Consider the following 6,247-nt stretch of genomic DNA (forward strand, 5'->3'; position numbering starts at 1 on the left):
CAGGGCAGACACACACACACACACCCATTCACCTATAGGGCTGCATGTTTTTGGACTGTGGGAGGAAACCGGAGCTCCCGGAGGAAACCCATGCAGACACGGGGAGAACATGCAAACACACGTTTCTCCACACAGAAACGACCCAGAAATCCCCGCCTGGGGATCGAACCCAGGACCCACCGAGCCACCGTGCCGCCCGTTATTAAAACGAAGTCTATTAATAATCTAATTTTACAAATTACAATCTTCAAAAAGGCGGCACGGTGGCTGGGGGGGTAGCACTGTCGCCTCACAGCAAGAAGGTCCTGGGTTTGATCCCCAGGCGGGGCGCTCCGGGTCCTTTCTGTGCGGAGTTTGCATGTTCTCCCCGTGTCTGTGTGGGTTTCCTCCCACAGTCCAAAAACATGCCGTCAGATTAATTAGAGACACTGAATTGCCCTATAGGTGAATGGGTGTGTGTGTGTGTGTGTGTGTTTGCCCTGCGATGGACTGGTGCCCCGTCCAGGGTGTTACTGTGTTCCTTGCGCCCATTGAAAAGCTGGGATAAGCTCCAGCAGCCCCCCGCTACCCTAATTGGATAAGTGGTTAGGACAGCGAGTGAGTGACAATCTTCATAAAGAACATGACCAATAGGGGGCGCTGCTTGTTCTTCTTGTAATTTTATGATGTCATAATTGTGCCATTGTAGAAACCATTACAGTGGTACTTTGTAACTCAACGTCCCCTAAACTCAAAATCTTTGAAACTTAACGCCCTTTGTTAAGAATTTGTACCCTTAAACTTAACGTGTTCAGTTTTTTTTATTTTTTTTTATTAAATGTATTTAATTTCAAATTAACAATGAACAGTCGCTTTGTTCAGCACTCGGCTTGAGCGGTAAGTGGTAAGAGGTAATACGTCATCAGTGTTCATATGAGCCGAATCTGCATTTGTGTAGAATAACCGTCAGATTTACTCTGAAAGCTCCACATGTATCTGTGTTTAGCTGGATTGTCCTCACTGTTTCACTTTTAAACTTGTGTTATAGCTCGAGGTTCTGAGAAGTTGTAAAAAAATTTTTTTAGTGTTTTTATATTATATTTCTGTTATTTTCAGTGTATAAGTGTCAAAAACAACCCCATTATTTTACATTAGTCCAAAATATATGCAGTTCCACCGGACCATGGAACACATTAACAGGTTTCCCATACATCCTTATGGGAAAAAATATCTTGAAACTCAACATATTTTAAACTTCCACTCCCAGAACCAATTGACATTGAGTTTCAAGGTACCAGTGTACTAGCTTTTTAACTAAGTCTATTAACTATCTCATTTAACTCATTTCAGTCTTCACTCTTCAAAAAAAAAAAAGACTGCGGCTGAGGTGCTTATATCGGTGATTCCAACTTTGGCACCAGTCTCCGAACCGAATCACACAATAATGACACATTTTAAAGACGTTTTCAGGAAAATAAGCAATTTCTTTGAAATAATGGTGAAATCTGACCCACAAACCTTTGCAGGTGTCTTCTTGCTAGTTGAAGCGGAGAATGGATTCCTCCACATTGCTGAGAAAATACAGGAGTTTCACCCGGGCAACGAAAAAAAAAAAAAGGATCTACCTGTTTTCTCTCTGTTCTACCCGAGGACTAACATCACTTTGCACTGAGGGAGCAATTACTGCTCGCCGCAGTAATTTTTCGAGATAGTGCTCATCGCTTTTCAGTGCAGGCAAATTACTTCAGAAGAACGGGAGGTAACGGGGTTACCACACCCTCCTGTATCAGAAGGTAGCTTTACCGTCGGGTCTGGACTGCCACTGGCACTGGGACTGCTGAGCAAGTGTCTTTTTAGTTTACGATAATCAGTGAGGTCTGGTTTCTCAAATAGAGATTTTTAATAGTGGTTTATTTATAAAACTGAACGACTGAGTGAACAGTGGAACAGCAAGTAAATGACAGATAGCTAAATGGATGGATGGATAGAAAGATAGATAGGAAGATAGATAGATAGATAGATAGATAGATAGATAGATAGATAGATAGATAGATAGATAGATAGATAGATAGATAGACAGACAGACAGACAGATAGATAGACAGATAGATAGGTAGACAGACAGGTAGAGAGGTGTGCGAGCGTCTCTTTATTTTCTGGACGATAATCTGTGAGGTTTCTCAGATACAGATTGGTAATAGTGCTTTATGTATAAAACTGGACGGCTGAGTGAACAGAACAGCATGCAGCAGAGGAAAGAAGTGAAGCTGATGAAGAAGGCTGGACAGGACTTTGGGAGGGAACTTTATGAAGGTCGTTACCCAGTAGTAATGATTTGAGCTGTGGCAGGGGACATTAAGTGTTCGATTAGACTGGAAATGGTCCAGCAGTATTAACTAGGGAGGATAAGAGGAATCATTCTCGCCTGATTAAGCATACATGAGAGTGTTTTCTCCTAAAGAAATACTCTAAATACATCTGTCTAAGCATGAGGTTAATTACCGCCATCTTTGTACCGAGTGAAAGGCGGGTAGGACTGGGGTCAGTTTTCAGGCAGTCAGTAAACAGTAAACTCTTAAAGCGATATCAAGAGTTTAAATCAGTAGATAGGAAAGTAAATGACTTGCTCACAGCTTGTATGTTTATTATATTTGGTGTGAACTTCATGCCTTCATGGTTGCCAGACTTTTCCCAAGTACAGATTGGTAGATTCATACAAAAAGACTGGCCTATAAGCTAAAAACCTTTGTTTAGCTTATATAGCACTGTACGGGGGTGGCTGGGGGATTTAGAGCCATTATAATTCTGCTGTAGTTCACATTTCAAACCTGTTGCAGACTTTTAAAGCTTTTCTCTTTTTTATTAATCTAATTGAGCACGGCAAGGCTCGTCCAGGCTAGTTTCAGCTAGTCCTGCTAAAAATGAAAGGGTTTCTATATTTTAAGGAGTCGATCCTTAAAATCTAAACAGCTTAAAACCTGCAGAAAAAGAAGTTGGTCTGAAAATTCAAAATTTCAGGAATTCACCAAACCACAGTGAGAGCTATCATCTCAAAAGGGGAAGACCAGAAACAGTGGGGTATCTGTTGAAGATAGATAGATAGATGATAGACAGACAGACAGATAGATAGAAGATAGATAGATATACAGATAGATAGATAGATAGATAGATAGATAGATAGATAGATAGATAGATAGATAGATAGATAGATAGATAGATAGATAGACAAATATACAGATATATAGATGCTAGACAGACGGACAGATAGATATATAGATAGATAGATAGATATATAGATAGATAGATAGATAGATAGATAGATAGATAGATAGATAGATAGATAGATAGATAGATGACAGATGGACAGATAGATATATACATAGATACATATATATATATATATATAGATAGTTAGATAGATAGATAGATAGATAGATAGATAGATAGATAGATGATGACAGACAGACAGACAGACAGATAGATAGATATACATACATAAATATAGATAGATAGACAGACAGATAGACAGACAGGCAGACAAATAAAGAGACAGACAAATAGATGGATAGACAGACAGACAGACAAACAGACAGATAAATATACATATATACTGTAGATAGATAGACAGACAGATAGATAGACAGGTGGATAGATAGATAGGTAGATAGATAGACAGACAGATAGATAGACAGGTAGATAGATAGACAGGTAGATAGATAGACAGATAGATAGATAGACAGACAGACAGACAGACAGATAGATCGGCATATATACCGGCAGACTGGGCGCCTACATGAAAAATGATTGGCTTGTTCGTAGGGTCTGTGTCGAGGGATTCCTGATGCAACAACTGATGCAATTACGACTTCTGCTGGCTGATTGATGGTGTCTGCCCAGAGACGAGGGATAATGCAATCAGGGTGTGGCTCTCCGTGCACAAAGCTTATCCACATATGAACTCACCTCGTGCAGGTGAAAAGATGCAGTCGGTTACTGCACACGTGTCGGAGGGGGTGTGTGTTAGTCACGGATCTCCTCAGTCAGGAGTGGACGTCAGCATCAGTAAAGAGGAAGCGTAATGCAATCGGGTGATTGGATACGACTAGATTGGGAGGAAAATTGGGTTGGTGTTTATGATTTCACTATACAAAAAAGACCAGGCAGAATGGGATTCATAGGAGGTTATCAAGAAGAAAGCAAGATGATGTGTGATTGTGTGTGTGTGTGTGTGTGTGTGTGGCAACGTAAGTTCGTATGTCTCATGACGCTTTTATTGCACAGTCTACCCTCACTCATCTTTTTCTCTGAAGTGAATGCTGAACATCCCACAGGGCAGAATATAATCAGCAGTCTGGGATTCAGGATGAAGCCGGTCTCCGGCAATAAACCACGCCGACGATCGTTCACCTCAGAATTCAGAAGCCTCGGGGCTGGCTTCTTATTGCCGTCATTAATACACGCTTTAATTAGCCTTTCACCAAACGCCGTGACCATCAAATCTCGCGCCGTCTACGTAGAACGAGTCGGCGAGGTCGATACGTCTGACGGTGCTTTTGTTCGAGTGGGTAATGAAAGCTCTTCGTCTCCCAGGATCGAGGCCTCTGTCTGTTACGTGAGCCCTCGAGGCTTGATAATCCACCTGTATTAGAAAGCCTAAAGATGAATGGAGATGCTCAGAGATCATAGCTCATTCTGTCACATTTGCTCGGTAAACTGTTCCATCTTGGAGCGCTCTTGAACGTCCTCGCACGGTTATTCCACTGGAGTGCTGGGAGTCGTACTCCATCTTCTCGCTAGTATGTGTTCACACGCCAGCTGAGCAGTGACTTCTCATCAGGATACGCTATGAGCTGGATCTGAAAACACTCCTCAGGTCTAAATCTCAGTGTCACTATTGATTCTTCAGTTAATATTGGTTTTATTGTGTAGGATTTCCAGCAGTGCTGGTCTTCCTTTATGGGTTTATGAGCGCCAACTGATATTTAAATCAAGTTCCCGGGCATGGTGTTAATCTAGTCTACACTGATGACCCAGACATTATGACGTCCACCCAAAAATTGCATGGTTGCATTTATTTAATTACAATTGTGCATCTCATGGTTGACCACATTATGACCACTGACAGGTGAAGTGAATAACACTGATTATCTCTTCATCACGTCACCTGTTAGTGGGTGGGATATATTATATTATAGCAAGTGAACATTTTATCCTCAAAGTTGATGGGCGAGCGTAAGGAGTTGAGCGAGTTTGACAAGGGCCAATTTGTGATGGCTAGACGACTGGGTCAGAGCATCTCCAAAACTGTTCCCAGTCTGCAGTGGTCAGTATCTATCAAAAGTGGTCCAAGCAAGGAACAGTGGTAAACCGGCGACAGGGTCATGGGCGGCCAAGGCTCATTGATGCACGTGGGGATGCACTGAAGAAGTTAATGCTGGTTCTGATAGAAAGGTGTCAGAATACACAGAGCATCACAGTTGCAGGGCTGTTTTGGCAGCTAAAGGAGGACCAATACAATATTAGGAAGGTGGTCATAATGTTATGCCTGATCGGTGTATGTTTGACCTACATTTTGTCCGTGATTTTTTACTCGACCCGGGCAACACAAACGATGCATCTTACTCTCTCTGTACGATCTGGTCCTACTGTGGTTTACAAGATTAAATAATAATTATTATTTTTCACAACCCATCCAGGGTTTAAAACACCCTGACCCAACTGACTCTGATAAAGGCTGAATTGTTTTGGCTATGGGACAACAAGGGGTGCTTAGAGGAAGCCGTGGTGAGAACCCACCAACAGTGGTCCGAGGAGGGACAAGCCACAAACTGCCAAGACTCATTGGTGCAGAAGGCTATGAAATCTGATACTGACCAATAGAAGGGCTACTGTGGCTCAAATTGTAGGCCAGTGAAAGTCTCATGCTAAGCTTTGTCCACCACTGCCAGCACCAACAATGGGCACACTGTAAGAATGCAAATATTACCATTTTCTTTCAACCAATAAACAACCATCATTAGTTGACAGTTAACTGATCACCAGCTAGTTGCGACCTGTTAAATATAAAACACATGACTGTGTATTAAGTAAGTGCAGGCGCTACACTGGCCTGCCTGTAGTACAGATCTGTCAGACGTTTCGAACATGCTGAATTATGAAGTGCAAAATGGGTCAAGAATTGCTTATCTAGAATGGTGTCACACTTTGAGCCTCCGTGTGCTCTGGTGCTACTGTGTGCCACGCCTCTCTCTCTCCTCAGTCTCCTGCCA

This window comes from Trichomycterus rosablanca, chromosome 22, assembly GCF_030014385.1.
Source record: "Trichomycterus rosablanca isolate fTriRos1 chromosome 22, fTriRos1.hap1, whole genome shotgun sequence".
Classification (NCBI taxonomy): Eukaryota; Metazoa; Chordata; class Actinopteri; order Siluriformes; family Trichomycteridae; genus Trichomycterus; species Trichomycterus rosablanca.